The sequence below is a fragment of the Pyxicephalus adspersus genome, chromosome 3 (assembly GCF_032062135.1).
Source record: "Pyxicephalus adspersus chromosome 3, UCB_Pads_2.0, whole genome shotgun sequence".
NCBI lineage: Eukaryota > Metazoa > Chordata > Amphibia > Anura > Pyxicephalidae > Pyxicephalus > Pyxicephalus adspersus.
Window position 1 is genome coordinate 101,892,258 of NC_092860.1, and position 19,381 is coordinate 101,911,638.

General features: G+C 37.5%; 1 long non-coding RNA gene across 2 annotated transcripts; it reads right to left on the reverse strand.

Moving 5' to 3' along the window:
• Positions 1–206: 206 nt before the first annotated feature.
• On the reverse strand, positions 207–18,877 carry LOC140326860 (uncharacterized). Of its 2 annotated transcripts, none has more exons than XR_011919938.1 (6): positions 18,674–18,877; positions 14,447–14,550; positions 8,438–14,107; positions 5,143–5,316; positions 3,140–3,185; positions 207–1,753 (listed from the first exon to the last, which is right to left on the reverse strand). It is a non-coding gene; the product is annotated as an uncharacterized lncRNA (long non-coding RNA). The 2 variants fall into 2 exon arrangements; XR_011919937.1 differs by having other exon boundaries at positions 5,143–5,319.
• Between the last annotated feature and the right edge of the window lie 504 nt (positions 18,878–19,381).

Sequence of the window (19,381 nt, forward strand, 5' to 3'; positions counted from 1 at the left end):
TACCACTCATTATGTATGGTCAGCCTAAGGAGGTAATAGAAGTTCCCCACACTGCAATATTTTCTCGTCCACATATTCGAGTTGCTCAAAGCTGACAACTGATTATCGGTACAAATAGGACAGCATTTTCATGCCATGCATGCCCATTCCATTTTGGCTACAAAGCTTAAATATGGAAATTTTAAAGAACAAAACCACCAAAAAAACACAGGAGTAAAGGGCTTTTATTTTCCTTTGTGAGTCTCAGATCATATCTCTGGTCATACAATACTGTTTAGTGTACAAAGTGTAACATTTAAAAATAATTTTGAACCCTGCATATAGCTTCTACGGTGTTAAGCAGTCTGGGGTAGCTACAACTGAAGTGTTCAAGGCAGATATAGCTACATGGAATGACAGCACAACTGAGGTAGGAACTTCACAGTGGAACTATGTCAGTTTATCAAAGGATATGTCCTAAACTTTCTAGAGGTTGAGTGGTTTGCACCTCACATAGCGAAAGCAACATTAGCAGTATGATAATCCCACTTAAAGTGACATACAACATCTAAATGAAAAAACATGTAAAAACCCTTGCTATCAATTAAATCACAGTCACATCCCAAAGACATAGCATTTATTTAGCACCACAGAATCTGTAAGCTTTGGATAGCTATATGCTATATTCTAGATCCAATTGGTTCTGGAAAAAAGTATCCCAAAAAAGTTAGACAAAATATTTGTTTTTGGTTGTGGTGACCCAATAAATAAAAAGGCGTGGGCATGGTATGTGTTTGGTCATTGAGGACAAAATGGTATTATGCTGAACTTTAGACCAATTCATTTTGTACCCTTGTTTGAGATTATAAATTTGTATATGTACTTTATGTGCCTTATATTACTTGTAAACATGTACATAGCCTTTAAATATTACTATATATTTACATAAAGCTTTATCTATTTTATAAATTTCTTTGCCTGCAGTAGTTTTACACAATTTATAAAATCCAGTTATAGCACTCATAGTTTCAGGAACACCAGACCTTTACATCTTTTATAATAGGAGATTTGTAGTCTGGTTTGTGATTGTCATGCAATAAACACAGCAGCACTTTTTTAATCTGGTTTGTTCAATTCAGATTCTTCCTCATTGGAAGCCTTGTAGTGCAAGTATAGCTTTTAATATTGATTAGTAATTATAGATTGTAATAACTCAAAAATGTCATGCTGATAAAAGTTATACCAATTGGTTAAGGGTTACTATTATTTGTACATCATCATTGCTCTTTAGATTTCTCACAGCTGAATCTCAAATCATTCTGCTTTAGGATTCTGCACAAACTTGCATAGAATATGACACAGCTAGTCTGTTTTATGAAAAGTAAAGTTGACAGCTGTTTGATTTGACTACAGTTAGAACCAAGTAGGTTGTGTCTTTTCAAAATTAGAAAAATAATGCAATAATATTAAAAAGTGACTTATTGCTTTTTATATATCAAAAATAATTCACTACTTTACCAATAAAAGATTCTTAAAATTTTAAAAACTAGTGCCTCAGCTTAACTGCACTTAACATCCTTTCCAGCAATAAAACTAATAATATATAAGACAGACAGAACTTCCTTAACACCAGTGATTCCAATGGAAGTGAGAAGTGACGTCACAGGAAACAAGCAGCCAGCATTATACGATGGGTTCAGTATTGAATGTATTTGAGATTTGGAAATGGTGAATTTCAAGAACTATACTGTTTTTGTAGAAGAATCCCTCAAATCTGTACAAACAAATAAGCAACATTGAGAAATTACTTTATAAAGTTCAGACACAATCACAAAACACAAAGTAAACTAATAGAAAGTGATACAAAGAAGAACCCTGCTGTACATCCCTCAGTATTATTTTAGTTTAATCTTAATTTTTTGTACTTTACACAAATTGTTTTCCTGTAGACATGCAGAAATTTAACACAACTCCACCTACCCAAAAAAGTTAAATGGACAAAGTTGTAATTTATATACACAGCTATCATTTAACCTAAACAGGATAGCTTTATGTCAAAGCTCAGCTTTATACAGAGTCCTGGAGGCTCCTGTGCCTACCTCCTGGGGTGGTACCTGTTTCAGAGATTGAGTCACACACTGACAGCTTTTATTGCCAGAGAAGACAATCTAATGGTTTCTTTTAAGTACTTGAAGGGTATATAAACCCTAGCATTACAGATTTTATTTGGGTTCAGGTCTGTAAATATACCACAAAAGGCATTTTGTTGTAACTGTTTGATAAATTAAAAAAAAATGTTGATCTTGATCAGAAATATAATAACAGATGCATTCCGTAATTCTATGCTGTTTGATGATACATTACTAGCAGAATGGTTAAGAAAATGCTTGAAAAGAAGACGCAGCTAACATTTCTACAGACAGCTGTCACTACAGCTAATAAGAAATAAGCTTAGCATGCTAAAGGTGACACTGAGTAGGTAGGAGTAGGAGTAGGGTAGGAGTAGGAGTAGGGTAGGAGTGGGTAGGAGTTGCTATAATTTGACACCTGGTGGCACAGTCTTAATCTACTTATCATCTAGTTTGCTTATAAAGAATACTAAAGTGTTTTATTTTATGTCTAAATCAGAATTACAAATACCCTTTACAACTGCTGTGTGCATGCAAATGTACTTGCATCTGTAAGAAATCAGGATGTTTGGCCATTGGCTTTGTGTGCAATTCGCTCTGCATCTAATTGATTGAATGTAATATTTTAATTCAGAATTAAACATTTTAATCCTGTGATTCTACTAGCACTTTTTTGAACAAACTACTTGATAATGGCAGTAAAGACTGAGCATATATTGAAGCTGATTTACCAAAGTAGTTAAGAATGTGCAAAAAGAGTGAGGATCCATTTAAATGATCCAATCTTCTGCATCTGTGATTTGTTTTTTGGATAGTTGAAGGTTTGGCTTGGATAACTGAATGAAGCCAACAACAGAAAAGTGCCTGCAGGTAAAGCTTCTTATCTGTTCCAAAACACTAGGTCGCCACCATTGTAATGTTACACAGAGGAGCAGCTCCGGGTATCTGTACCTAATTACTAGCTCTGACTTTGGGTGCATAAGCTTTTAGGCCGTAATGGTAAACAAAATGTTGTGAAAAGTGATTTTTACCTTTAGGAACTTGCAGCAGCTTCAGATTGCACAGCCTCTTCACCCTCTAAAAAGAAACATTAAGAATCATTAGGTTTATTGACAACATTGCATTCTCCACAAAAACATTTCAATCTACAGTTCTGTGCAAAAGTATTTAAAATTACATAAATGAAAGAATGCTTTAAATTTTTGATTTATTACCTAACAACCTACAAAGTGAATAAACTTAAATTACCATTTAGTGTGTCCACCCTGAAGATAGTTCTTTGTGACCGTGACTTTATGCTTATGGTTATTGTCCTGTTGCTGAATTAATTTATGACCATTCAGATTCCTCTGTTATGGTTTTACATGATAAGTATCTGCTTGTACTTTTTGGGATTGAGGAGGCCAAACAATCAGATCTAATCCGCAATTTCATGTGTAGAAATGCATACCCAAACCTGCAAGCAATGTTTTGATATTGCCTGCTGACACTCATCCTTGAACCACTCTCCAGGCCTTCTGCAAACAACCTGTCTTATGTTACAGGGAACATTTTTCAACATGGACTTGTCAGTTCTTAACTCCTGCTGCCATTTTTCAGTACCCAAGTTCTTGCATTATCTTGCATAGGTGAGTCAATTGGCCTTTTTCTACATTGGAGACATGGCTTTTAAGTTTAAGTCTTCCACGAAGTCCACTTCATTTCTTGGCCTCAATGTTGTTTGTTTAGAATAGCTTGAAGAACATATTTGGAACATGTATCTTTCTTAAAAGCTCTGAATGTAAAGACCTTTTGATGCAATGGGCCTGATTTAATAAAGCTCTCGCACATCTAGAGAAGATAAACTATGGGTGAGATCTACCAAACCTGGAATGGATTTCCTAAAAAAAAACTTGATATTATTTGACAAGTAAATTCAATCCTGTGCCATTTTCCTTACAGTTTTGTTAGATCACCCAGTTTCTCCCATTATAGTCTATCTTCTCCACTCTTGGAGAGCTTTAACCTCCCTAGCAGTTCATTTCTTTCCAGTTTTAAATGTCCAAAAGCAGTACATTGTTTTTCATGAAAATTTATTTTACAGTATAATATAATAGTATGAGTATAATAAAGTTTGAAACACAAAATCATGAAAAAAAACAATAAAATTAAATAAATTAAAAAATTTTTTTTTAAAATACATATTAAACTTATACTATTATATATACTGTAAAATAAATGTTCTTGAAAACAATGTACTATTTTTACACATATAAATCTAAAGTTATTTTGTATTGAATGCAATACAAATGGATTTTGAATTTTCCGCCCCGCCGGCAACATACACACGCACCGACATCACCGGGAACTCCTGGGTTGCAGAAGCCAGCCGAAGGAAGAATAAAGAAGACGGAGATCGCGGCGATGGACAGCCGGGGATGCCGGCGGATGAGGTAAGGCTGTATTTACTATTACTTCCCATAGGTTTACATACCCCAAGTGTGACTCAGGGTTACCGCTAGGAAGGGTAATAACTAAGACCCATTGTGCTCAACCTATTAGTAAATCACACAAAGACCTGATATTTGCACAGTTACATACTAAGATATTAGGCTGTCATATGCCCCCACACTCATTTTTCTATTTCATCTGGAAGAAGGCAAAGCCAGGAACTTCTCAGCACCCCCTCATAGATACATTTATTAATTTATTTACTTTTGAATGCATCCTCACTTTACAGTATTTTCTTAGAAATCCCTAAATCTTTTGCACAGTACATTAGATAACAAAGTAAATTTTTAACTAATATAATGCATGTATGGTATTTCACTTCATTAAACTCCAACAGAAGACTTACAATACCAAGCACTGTATTTGTTTTACATATTTCTCATTGTGGCCTATAGGTGAGGCTGAATGGTTCATTTAATAATGTATAAATAAAATACTGACAAGGTTTATATTCCTGGAAGTAACTATTATATAGGTACATAAGAGACTGAAGCTACAGCACCAGAGCAAACTGCAAAGGTCTTTTTTTTTGTCCTGCACCTACCTTGTGCAGCAGGTACGTTATCCTCAACTGACTCTTCCGGTTTACGAGCAGAGAGCTCTGACCAGTCTTCAGCTGCTGAGGCAAGCTCACCCGGGATGTTATCTGAACTTGCTTCAAGCACAGGAGAGGGCTCTGCAGATGTGGCCTCTACAACAGCTTCAGTATTTTCTGGTTCTACTGGACAAATAGGAAGACATCCATTTCATGCAACAGGCCTTCAAAATTTTAAAAACGCCACATACTTATTTCCAATTGTATTACAATTGTTAGAAATGTATTTCAAGTGGACTGGATAAAAATCCAAGAAACCAAATAATACAATGGCCACCTCATTATTGTTAACCAAGACCTGAGATATTTTTAATTTTAATATCCACTCTTCTTTCTACAAGCCATGTACAACAAAATATAATATACAATTACGAAGACATAAGTGAAAAAAGCACATTTCAGAAGCAGCAGCCAGTTTAGGAAAATCACAATTTCAGTAATGTTTAAATATGTATTTGTGACTAAGAAGTTCTAACCCTTCACCACTTTATACAAAACAAAGAAAATGTTTTGGCTGGACATAGACTATGTGCAGGCTCTGCTCTAAAATCTCTACTAGGGATATGAGTGAAGAATTTTCCTGTTTAATAGAAAATGGTATTTAGCTCCAGACCAACTCGGTAATGAGAAGAAACATGGCCACAAACTTTCCTTCTCTATACTTGTAAGAATGTTAATGATGTGGTGACCCAAAAGCTACAGACAGATTTGGTCTGTAAGAATGTAAGAAGATTTTAGAAAATTGTAGGTAGCTTGATCTTTTATATTATATTGCAACATGTAACAATAATTTGGGGAACTGTTGAAACAAACTAGATAACACAAAACTGTCATGCATAATGCTTATATCTTTCAAAGTAAACTGGTTTAAATGTGTAGCAGTGCACAGAAAAATGTGAAATTACACTGATTAGCACTGAGCACACACCAATGACCACAGACAATAGGTCAGAACCTGTCTAGCAGCCAATGACACAGCCTTTCATAATGCATGTTGACATATTCAAGCTGACACAGGGAAGCCAATGAAGCTAATGTAATTTACCAGAGAGTGGAGTAATCCCTGGGGAATGTTCACTAACAGCCTTGTGTAAAAAAAAAAAAAATACGGGTCAAAATGTATTTTTTAGACTGTATATTCAACTAAGAAGTCATGCTGTTTTTAGATATTAAGTTTGTTAGATGGTATTAGTGCATTACTTAAAAATTGACTTCAACACATAATACCATACATTTTTGTTAACCCAGCTGCTGCTTGCCAGGAATTGTATTTTGCTGTCCTTCTGCTTGGAACTTAAAATTCTCCCAGCACAAAATACTTTAGTGGAGTGTATGAGGGCTGTCTCTACATTTTCAGGTTGACAGTGCTCAACACCCAACAAAATAGCAATAGCAACAAAAACTTGTCAGGAAGGCTGCCCAGTGCTCAGGATAAATGTTTGGATGAATATAGAGGCACTATACTAGGAGGCAGTGCTACTCATTACTAGTTTCATGTTTTTCTGCGTTTCTCAATCAGCGTTCTGTTGAACTTTAGGACTACTCCAGAGGTTGCCATGGTCAATTTTTGCCTCTAAGGTAAATTTAGGTGACATCAATGATCTTTTAAGCTATTTGTAGGGTTGACATTCTTTCCACTGAGCAGCAATGTAAGAAGCGTTTTTCAAATTGATCATCACAACAATGTAGTGTGAGCCACAGACAATGTAGATAAAGCAGGGGTTCTATGAGAACATGAAAGTTATTTCAAGAGTTAAAAAGGACAAGAAAGGCTGCTAGGGGTTCTTTGAGCAATGAGCTAATTGAGCTTCTCAGGTCAGTTACCAGTGACACCAAATATCTATTTGAATATCATTTAAGTAGCATTATCCCTCTGGCCAACCATGCAAAATTCATTCACCCCATTGACCACCAGGCTAACGTACCATACCTTGGTCATATTATAACTATTGGCTATTATAACTATTATAACTATCAATGAACCCTGAAGGAATTTTAAAGCCCCCTTCCCATTTAAAAAAAAAAGGCTGACAAAGCCTGGACTAGTCCTGTGCCCCTGATTTCTCTAGGGGTAAATGTGTAAAATCATTTTAATACATGTGATTTATACATTATAATTATTTCCAGTTTCCTTTTCTACAAAATAAAATGTTTTTGAACATGAACAATGCTTGAGACAGAAAAATGCTGTCACAAATAAGATATTTTTCGTAATGTTTGTCACAGCAGTGTCCAGTTAGCTTCCTGTGGTTGTAAAGTCATGTGGTTACACACCATATGAAAAATAGGTCCAAGCCCAACCACCGTGTGGTTTGAGTTGATTTATACAAAAAAATACAGACCCAATTGAAATGAATGAAATGCAGTCCAGAAATTGTTGCTCATTGAGCAATGAACATGCTGCAGAGTAACCACAAGAGTGTTTACACAGCTTATAGTCCACCCTGATGTTACATTTATTTTCTCCATGCCTTTTGAAAATGCTAGTTTACTGGCTGTTATTATTCAAAGACGTCAGTAGTCAAGAATTACCTAAGTCCTAAGTCTAATACATTTTTGTCTGTAGGGAAGTTTTCTTTAGGGTAAAATATATCCACTATTCTTTTTAGAAATGTTCATGGTGGGTAAATGAACCTGTACAGTATGCAATATTAAACTGTAATATGATTGTAATATCATTGTATATCTCCCAGTGCGTATATCTCCTTCTGCCTTAAAATGTTAACTTTCTCAAAATGTTTATGTGGCACCTGAAATGGCAACACTTTTATTTTACTGTATATTATAAATAATTCATAAAATTTCAAGCTAATAGGAAAATTACATACATATTTATTGGTTTTATCTGCCAGGGAGTTTGTGTTGCTCCAGCTCTGAGCAGGGTGCCTGGCAGAGGAGACCTGATTTTTCTACCGTGAAATTTACCTTTATATCTCATCCCCTCCCTCTGACTGGATAGTGACATGTGAAGCTTTGTCTTTATAACTGCTCTTCCCCCTTCTATCAGAATGTTTCATGCACTGCAGAACACCTAACTGGATCCATGTGTTGCTCTTTATACATTATATTTGTGCTTTTTAGATCTGCCTAAAGTTTATTTTTTAAGAATATTTGTTTTTGATAAGAATCTTTTGTTTTTCTCTTGATAAGTTTTTGAATCAGTTTTTCTCTTGATAAGAAAAAACTGTTTTACACTCAGGGAGTGGAGGAAAGAAGCAAAATAAACACAATAACCATTGTTAACCTTGTTCTGTAGCAGCCTCCACAATCACTGCTGGCTCCTCCAATGCAGGTGACAAGGAGCTCTCCTCTACAGCCACAGGTTGCTCTTGTTCCAGAGATGGAGTGGGGACAGCTTCCTGTTCAGCTATTCCTTCTGCTGCGGCTTCCTCTATGGCTGCTTCAACAGCCTCCTCAGTTGTTTGAGAGACTTCACTGGTTTCCACCGTCACACCTTGTAAAGGATTTGAGCAAAGATGATGCAGCTCCAGCACAGAATACTTTTATATCCAAGGAGCGCACAAAAGCTCCAATGCAAAATGAAGAGCTTGGGCATATCTAGGGGAACAAGCTGCCAATCTGACTTCTCAAGCTAAATTGGGAATCCTTATAAATGCTTAGCCATTCCTTCTAACCTCCTAGGCTACAATTAAAAAACACAGAAAATAGTTTTTTGGAAACTTGCTTAATAGTTTTGCAGAAGTTCGTTGTACACATAGTTCATAAATAACATGAAGCATAAGGCCTTACACAATTCTTCTGATCACAAAAAGAGGGATTTCAAACTAGATCTTTATTACTATGGGCTTTTCATTACAGTACATTAGTAGCTCTATTCTGGGGTCAGGCTTAAATGCACAGGGCAAAATGGTTTACTGGGATTACACAGCACTGCGTAATATGTTGGTGCTATATAAATACTGTTTATTAATAATAGTAAGATCTATACTGGTAAGTAAGAGATCCCAGTAAATACTTTTTGTAAAGATGTAGTGATGTTAATAGACAGACTGAGATTTGAGATATAATGTCCTAGAAAATAATTGTATGTATATGTCTGATCAGATTTCCTTTAAGTATCCATTCGTGTTCACTGTGGAAAACCAAAAAAGGTTTGTTTTTTTTTCACATAAAAGCATGCTACCTTCACTATCTATTGATTGTAAGCTCTTTTGAGCAGGGTCCTCTCCTTCTACTGCTTCATTGTTATTATCTTCCTTTCATTTGCAACCCCTATTTGATGTACATCACTGCGTAATATGTTGGCGCTACATAATTATTGTTTAATAATGAATGTGATCAGCCCAAATTAAAAATTTCTTACTTTTATTCTAAATAGTGGTAAATGGGTAATCAAAAATATCCTGTTTAAGTCTTCACAAATCCAAACTATTCTCCCACCAAGAACAAGTAGAATTTATATGGGTAAAATCAATCCGTAGCCCCTAAATAAGGCATATGGGAAACTAAACTGGATGATAATTCCAACAAAGACAATATGTAACTATTGGTCAAATAACCTTTTTTTCCTAAAATGTAGTAATGCCTCAAGTTATGATTAAAATGCTGTGAGCTCACATGGTCAGTCTATAAAGCAGTGTTAGGTTTTGTTTTACAAGCCCAGTATGCTCTCTTTCATTTTGCATAAATTAAGTAGTAGACTTGTAACAAACAGCACAAGGTGAAGGAAGAGACAAAAAAAGGTGAGAAACAGAAGGAGCAGGCAATACAGCATTCTGGTTGCAACCCTTTATAAAAAAAAAAATAAACTGTACCGTGTACAGTAGAAAATGGCTTTTCACCTGTACATTAGCAAAGACTGTGCAGCCAATGTGGATGAACACGTAGAATAGGTAGAATCAGACATGCAATTATTTGTGATTTTATAGGAAATGTGTTAGTTGTGTATAGGTATTTAAATGTTTTCATTATTACAGTGCCATTTTAGTAAAGTAAAACAGTTGCATGGTTTTATGCATGATTAGCATTAAGGACCACATAAAAATCTGGAAAGCTTTGCTTCCCTCTGCTGCAACCGATTGGTCACCAAGCCAATATTTAGTCTAAAATTGTAATATATTTAATATATCACTATTACTCCACTTCTCCTCTTTGTTCAGCTGCTAAAAATGACCAAAGCAATCCTTGTGGACCTTTCACAGGCTCGCGCATGACTGAGGACAACCTTGTCTCTTCCATGTAACAGAACTGCGTTCAGAGTTCATAAAGTACCAGAACTGTAACATGGTAGGAGAGGCGGAATGTTGCAGGTTTCTCAGTATCTAGCAAACAAAAAGTTTGTTTTATAGTAAGTATACCCAAATTTATTGGGTGTTGGAAGGAGTAGGGAAGGCTTAGAATCACGGTATGTGTTCCTGCTAGATTTGGTGTAAAAAAACTAAATAGGTTCTAACCCCTCCCAACTCTCCTAATCTAAATCTATAGCCAAACATTCTGCAGCTGTAGATCTAATCAGATATCCTACAGAAACTGGTTTATAGATTTTTGAAAAATGCAAAAGAAGAGGTTATCCTGTTATGGCATGCAGTTGTGCAAAAAATTATTTCTCCTTCAAATAAATGGTCCTGTATTAAAGCTGCAGAACATATACTGTTGTATACAGATATTTTAGGATAAAAAAAACTTTTGAGAAAAATCACTAAACCCAGAACACAAGAAAAAATACAAAATTCACTGTCTGTAAAGGCTTTGCCATGTCCCCTAAAAATAGAATGGCAATGCCCAAAAATTTTTACCAGAATGCCGTATATTTCTGGATGTGAAAACTCTTTTCAAAACTAAAGAGATGCTACTAAGCGCCATTATCTACAAAATCCTTCACACTAAGCAACTCTACATTAAGGCAGCTTTACGTGACAAGGGAAGCAAGCAAGGAGGGCATGTTAGTTACATCAACACACAGAGCCCACACGTCAGTGTTAGGACTTAATCACCTCAAGAAAAGGGAACCCCTCTATGGTTAGGTACTACCAAGAAATACCAAATCAAAAGAAAAAAAATGAAGGACAGTCAGAGCAACATTCAGAGTGGTCTCTTTATTGGACAGTCATGTACACACACAAGTAATAAGAGCAATCAGCCTCAATGGATCCATTTAAATTGACAGATACCACAAAAGTTTTTAACAATCAAAATCAGATCCGACCCCTTGTACGGCAAAAAAAAGGGGGAGCAGCAAATTACAGTATCAAACAGAAGAAAAAAAAAAGAAGCTCAATTTAAAAGATGGTGAGACTTTAAGGACTGGCGTGCGACTATAATTCATCACTAATTAGGCTGCACGGCATGATGGACTGTCCCTTTTTTGGTGGTTATAACTTCAAGTTTAGGAAGATATCCCCTTGGGTTTTATTCTGGAAATCGTAAGAAGCAAAAGTGACAATTAGAAAAAAAAAAAGAACCATGAGCAAAATTCGAATAAGGTAATGCTCATGCCAAAAAAAAAGTTTAAAAAAATAAATAAAAGATAAAGAGCTAACCAGAATGAACCAACACATAAAACTTTCATACACAGTCACAAAAACACACACAAATACCCAATCTGTTGTGAACAAGGATACTTTCTTTCTGTCCATAATCAAGTTTCAGTACAGTTTAATATTAGATTTGCGGGTAAATGTTTATCTATAATTATAAAATGGCTGGATCAAATTATCACTACAATGAAATCCTTGTTCAAAACAGCATTAGGATGACAAGGTAATATACTGCTTAGCCTATGTTTGTGCGCACCATACAGGTAGAATGGCAAACACTGATGGTGAATTTAGCAGTGTGTATACTTACACTTAAATCGCTGTTAAACATTTTATATTGGAGTAATAAATTAGGGCTAAGAAATATATTTTACAAATACTATAAAAAATAGGGAAAATTATACAAATGAATCCTACTTACCATCTGTGAAGCACAGGAACAAAAAATGGGGAAGGGAGAAAAAAAATACAATTAAAATTATATAAAGACAGTGGGCATTATTTCAAATGTAAAGGATGTGTACATTGGTTATAGGGAGAGGAGAAAAAATATACAGCACAGAAATCAATATTAGAATTTGAGGGGGTCCCTATCCATCTGCATATGTACAGACATATTCTTCTATCAATGGCGTAGCTAAAGATGAACATTTGTGACTGGAGACCCCCATGCTGCATCTTTTTAATTTTAAAGTAATAAAACCCACAATCATTGAAGGCATGCTGAAGAGAGATAGCAAAGAGAAATAAATGACTGGTACAGAGAGCAGTGAGGCTGCCCCATTCCACTTCTTTTATTATGAAAGATAAGGCAATGAACTATTACATTGTTTTAACGTTTTGCCTGTAATCCTTTTCATTTTGCAAAGCAAAAAAAAAATAAAGGTGTTCAATTCAAAGCGATACACGATGGTCACCAACACACCCGCCTTTTTTTCAGGGGCCATATACCACAGAAGTGACTGCACTAAGAGCTATATATCAGCACAGCCGCAGACTTCAATCATATATCATTTTTTGCTAGAAGATATGCCTAAGAATTTTTGGAAGCCCGTCATTAGATATGAAGACAATCCTAATCTCCTAACATACTTTGCTGGTCTGTCTGTGATTGTTCTGCCCAAATGTACCAAGTCACAAAGCCATAAAAGAAAAACTGCTTCTACAGCCTGGCAATCAGATTAGCCCCACACAACCTAAACAATATTACATTACACATTGCATCTTTTATAAGACAAAAGGCAGTAGGCACATAAAGAAGACATATTAGGTGTAAGAAAGGTTACAATGGAGGGCTGAGCAAGACAAACATAAGGAGGCTAGTTAGGATGTAAGTGTGAGGCTTCAGGCAGCATTTATACTAATTTTCAGGACCGTGGTTTTCTGGTTTTACCAAAATACACCTCAATATAAATGTATGTGTGTGTTTTCCAAAACAGTATGTAAAGATATGTCCATGTCTAAATCTCACACTTCTAGACAATGACTGAAGTAAATGAAGTTTGAGAACAGTAAAGGAAAATTTGACATGTCATATGTGAGATAATGGGCCTGATTTATTAAAGCTCTCCAAAACTGGAGAGAATACACTTTCATCAGTGAAGCTGTGTGATCCAGTATACCTGGAATGGATCTGGTCCAGAATTGAAAACATTTACTAACAAATAGCAAATGACTTTTCAGTAATCCTTTTAAGGTTTGGGTGGATCACACAGCTTCACTGATGAAAGTGTATTCTCTCCAGCCTTGGAGAGCTTTATTAAATCAGGGCCAATGGCTTTGCCCAGAACTGAATAGATCGGTGTTAAGGTACAAAAACTACCTATCGATTTGTTGGCTAATAATCATAAAAAGATGTATATGTATAAGACAACTCTTTTTTTTTTGTGTTACATAATGAAAGGGCTAAAACTAGTTATTTTTTTCCATCCGTACTGTTGAGGTGATTTGTTTTACTTCCTGTTCTCGATGCACAATAGGAATTTTCTCTGTACATTGTTTTGTTCTCTCTGTACATACATTGTTCTCTGTATTGTTTCTCTAAAAAAAACAATTGCTCTCTTAGAAAAATGACATAGGAACAGGTTTCAGAATGGATAATTTTCTTTTACAATTTGTGCGGATGGAAACTCAACACTTTTGGATTCCCCCCGTTGTGTCTTGTTGATTACAAGGACAAATTAAGATTAATCATCATAGTGGGGACACCAATGACAACTGGGCAGGATTTTGGGCCTATCCCACTCTACCCAAAACAAACATATTTGCTTTTTTATACATTTTAACAAAACCAAAAAAGTAGCACAGCACAGACTGGTCTTACCTTTAATTGAATTTAATTGGGGTTTCAATTGTGTTTCAATGTATTCACGGCGTTCATAAAAGCGAGCTTTGTCTCTGCTCAGAGTGCGGTACACCTACAAAACCACAACAAGATCAGGAAGGATGAAGCTGCTGTAAATACAGAGCATCACATTAACTTCTATCCCTCTTCATAACTTGGAGCAACTCAACTACATTATAATTCTCATATTTTCATTAATACTATTCAAAAGTGGACATAAAATACACAGGAGGCTTCCACCACCAACAAGAACAAAACAGCAAACTACCTAGAGAATATTTTCTTGGTATAGTACATTTGCCCAGTAACAGCCTACATAACTTTATCATTGGTGTCTCAGGGATGCGAAGGCCAAACAGACAGATCACTTGGGATACCCATCTCACACACTAGAAAAAGCAGAAATACTTACATAAAATCCTCCACCAGTAAAGGCTACACCAACAAGCAGGTAATAAGGCAGAGCACCACCAGAAGAGCCCGGCACACTGCTGGCTGACATCTGACGAGCGGGTGCTGTAGGGGGACAAAAATACACAAACATGAAATTCTGCCGGAACAAAGCGGTCATTAAAGAGGATGAGCGGTTTTATATAGCATTACAAATACTGCTACAGCAGTGCGCTTATCCTTTTTTTTGTACATTTGACACTTTAAAAAAAAAAAAAAAAAACACTTAAATTTTCCACCTAGTCCCACACCCCAGCTGTTCACACGCCTGGGACGCAGATGCTAGGCAGGCATTGCCAGGCGACACAGATACCGGGTGGGCATCACTGGAGGACGCCACGGGCACATGGGGACCAGGTAAGCTTTCCAATTCCATCCCCAGTGTGGCTCGTGGTTACTGCTTTTGGTACTGAAAATTAAGCCCAAGCCACACTTGTAAATACCGCCAGGGAGGTTAAATAAATACAAAAGGGTGAAGCACCCCCTTCTGTCTTCATCGCCACCACAGTGCGCAGAGCCTCCTAGAATACCAACCTCACACATCCCAGAAGCCCCCCGTTTACAGCAGGCTATGTCACCCGAACTCACACATGTGCAGCATGATACTGGGTGACATAGGCAGAAGCCAGAGGATGAAGATGGAGACACCTGCTTTGCTCCGGGATGAAGGTGGATTACTGGGGTAACCCCCCCGTCTTTATTGTGATGGCAGAATGGGATACCCACGTCACACATCCCAGGAGGATTCTGGCTGCTCATTCTACACATGCCCAATCTTGAAATCAAACCATTGCATTAATCATATATTCTGTAGAACTGTACCAGTATCAAAACAAAAATCATCAAAATATTGTTTTGTGCTAGGGTTTGACTTGTGATTAACTCTATAAACAAACTGTCACAAAAAAAAATCATTTAACAGCTTTAACATCCCACTTTTAGGGCCCCAGGTCCTATATTGCTTAAAAGGGAAGTAAACAAGCCGCATGCTCTATTAACATGCACTATGGATGGCTTTCCTATGTTTCCACTTATAGAATTTGACAGTGAAAGGAAATACAGCAAAAATCAAAGTTATAAAGTAAAGTGCCACAACTCTAAAATAATTGGTTTAATATGTGAAGAAGTGTAAGTGGATGCTATAGGTTACTGCACTGTTAAAAAGGGTTCAATTTATGGAATCAGACTGAAAAACATGCAGCCAGTGAAGTGCAAAAAGTTTGAGCTCCTATTCTGTAGCCTTGTATTTTTAATGTTCAATGTCTTATGTTTACAGGCCTTTTTTTTTTTTAATATATATGTAAAGGCCCCCCTTTAAAAAAAAAAAAATGATGTACATCTCCTAGCTGTAATAAAAACAAAACTGGTTACTTTGCATTCATTTTTTTTTTAAATTTAAACTGCATATCTGTCCTCTATCTTTGATTTTGAGATATTCAAGCTGCCGGTTTTAATTTTTTATTTGGTGGATTGAGATTACCACCTATTTCCCCAATGCATGTTTGTGTATGGCCATGGTGCCAGTGGCAGCCTGACACATAGCGGAGGAAGAAAGGACATGCACACATGAAGGTGAGATTCTCAGTGCAAGGTGTTTTCTTTGTAACACCACCTGTAATACACACGTGAACAAGGGATTGTGTATCCTGCTACACTGCTAAACTGGTTTACTGCTGTAACTTTGTGGTAGTAAAACATTTAACTACCAGCAATGCCAATACAGAGTATCCTTTAAAGCAGTCGCCACAAAGAAGCAAGAAGTAGAGGTCAGCAGAGAACATGAAGAGAACTGGGGTCACAGACTGTCGCCAACTCCTTCGTGATACAGTGAACCGAGGTATAGAAAGCTACAGAAAGGGCAAGGGGTCTGCAGTACTGCATCCTCAATCAGATGTTAGCTGGACACTGAACACCCCAGTATGACAGATAAAGGGGAGAACTGAGGGTGAATTAAGGGCATTTCTGGGTGGGAAGAAGAAGAAACTTCACAAGAACCTGAAATGATTTAAATATAACTACCAATTGAAGCACACAATGTTGCTACGGTTTACTTTTTTTTTGGTCTTCCAGTTCTGATTTTCCTTATGTTGTTCCTAATGTTTGTTCATTGTGGAGCTTGATCATGCGTATTATTACATGTTAAGCGGCATTAAGGAATGTACACACGAGAAGTGTTGCCACACTGCAAGAATGTGAATGCAGCTTAAAGGTATATACACACCCAGAGGTGGAAAGAATATGAAAAGAGGGCAAATACACAGCCTGTTATTTAAAGGTTCATTAGATAGCTCTACAAACAACACAACATGCAGTACAGAGACTTATCAGATACCACCATGTTAAATACATATGTGACACTTTACTGTGTGAACAAAAAAATTGCATTGTAAACAGCAATTTAAAAAAATTCCAAAATGAAACACCAAATCTGGCTGCCAGGGACCCAGCAGACAGCTGTCCTCTCCAAGAAATGTTGGGGTTTATTTCTGATAAGACTTACCATAAATGTCATCAGTACAGGTTTAATACATAACAGCAGCCCTGTACTGCACTGATGTGTTAAACTTTGCAGCAAAATTCATGTGCACCTAAATAGCTAAACATTTATTTATGGCAGAAATAGTGCAAAGGAGATGTTGGGGGGTTACAATTCACCTCATTAAGCACTGCTGCAGGGTTGTGCTTCCAAAATGTTCTCTTTACTTCTTTGTGCTTTCAGTAAGCACTGATTTATTGTTTTTATCCATAGCTTTTATCACAGACTGGAAACCCTGCTGGTAGAAACAAATTGCCAGCTGAAGGTCCATATAGGAAAATTATTTCAGGAATAGCAAGACACTGGGCCCAGATACTTCTCACATATTAATAAAGGGGCAGTGGGGAAACATTATATTTGTCGTCATTTGAACAAGCCTGGCAGGAGATATCTTGCTGATCCCAATATTACCTGCGTGACACGGCCCTTTGTTTTACGAGTCTACAATCATTTCTCCAAGTTCCATGGAGAAAGCCATGGTTGTCACACAGCTACATCATCATGGAAGTTGGTCAACCGCCCCTCTTCTTTATGCTTTTAACCAAGTTCATGGTCAAGGTAATGGGAAATCAATATCTGATATTGAAAGTGCCCTTGTTCCTAATAAATTCATGTTCGATTTGAGAGTCTTTTTGGCTATCTGTATGGGTGACATTCTTCTCACTGGCCAGCAATGCAAGAGGAATTCTTCCTACTGACCACCATGCTAACATACTGTGAGCTGTAGATATAATATTTATAGAAGGGGTTGCCTAAGATGTGAAAGTTTTATCTGGGTTAATATGATCAAGAAAGTCTGCTCTGCCGTATCATCCCTGGCAGCCTTCTGTTATCTCTGTTACATGGTTATTGTAATAGTGAATCCAGCCGCCACCATGAAGGATGAGTATGCTGCATTGTAATATACTTTGGGAGGATTAATAAGCTTTCATTAACGTTAGATTGTGAGCCTCTTTGCGGGACAGCTAGTGACACGGCTATAGACTTTGTACAGCGCTGTGTAATATGTCTCCGCTATATAAATACTGTGTATTAATAATAATTAGCAAAACCAAAAGCACTGCTCTTTCATCAGCTTACATTCCACCAAGCAGAATAATTAAATGAAGCTGCAGTAGGTCTGGAAATCCGAGTCAACACTGTGCAGAGATAAAGCAGATGTCTCCTTCACATGCAGAGAGAACACTGGTGTAATCCTCACATACAGAGCAATGTAAGAGCATGAAACACTGCACATGGAGGAAGCTAGGAGACTCCATCATTCCCCTTTCTTACACTAAGCCCACCTCTATCATTACCAATGCCAACAGACGTGTGTTATACATGTAACACAACATGTATGTCTGCATGCAGCCAGAAATCTCCATCCCCCCCATGTGTCACCTTCACCAGTCTGATGGGTCATCCTGTGCGGCCTGTATGTAGCGGCCACAGATACAGCCCCGCCATCCCACATACATAGCAGCACACATTACTGACATCAGCAGCAATCACACAACATTAATGCGCAGCCTGGTGCAGTGCCCGGGGTAGCGCGGCTTATGCGATGTGATGCAGGCGGCAATGTGCTGCCTGCCTGTACATGGGGCACAATGGCCGGTCACAGAGCAGAGACAAGGGCTGCCAATGTCACACACAGTACGGTGTGCTCACCATTCCGCAGGAAGGCGGCGGTGCCCCTCTGGGTGAGGGCTGCCAGTCTCTGCCAGGCGCTTCGGCACACGAGCATGCTGACGGTGTGGAGGTCGTGGGATCACTGAGCGGACACCGAACAACCTTGTCTCAGAGAGCGGCCAGTCAGAACCGGAGGGAACCTACAAGGGCACGTGACGTCACGGCAGGGCGTGGCCAGTACGCTTCACCCGCCTATCGAAAACCTTCTGCTGATTTCTATTGGCCACTCGCCAGGCAATATTGACAGGCGGGCAGCGCACATGCGCATTCTCTACCAGCAGCGATGACGTGCAAATAAATACGTGCTAATTCTGTTAGGAATGTAATGTTTATTATGGTAAAATAATGTAACAAATATTTGTAAAGACGTCAATTATTTTTTTGGTTTGAGCGTTGATAATTGTTTTTTTTTCTGTTATTTATAACATATATTCTGTTATAATGTAATATATCTGTTGTGCTTTCCTTTATCGGAATGTGCTGCTGCATTGATACAGTGAGGAAATGCATGTGTGTGACTGAGGTCATGATTACAGCTGTCAGGCCTCGCCCAGCGGCAGCCAAGGTCATAATACTACAAGCAGGAGGCTGACATAACAATACGTCCTCTGAGCACGTACAACGTGCACCGAGATACGAATCCCAGATTAGCACGCAGCACGTACACACGAGCCACGTCCAAGGGAG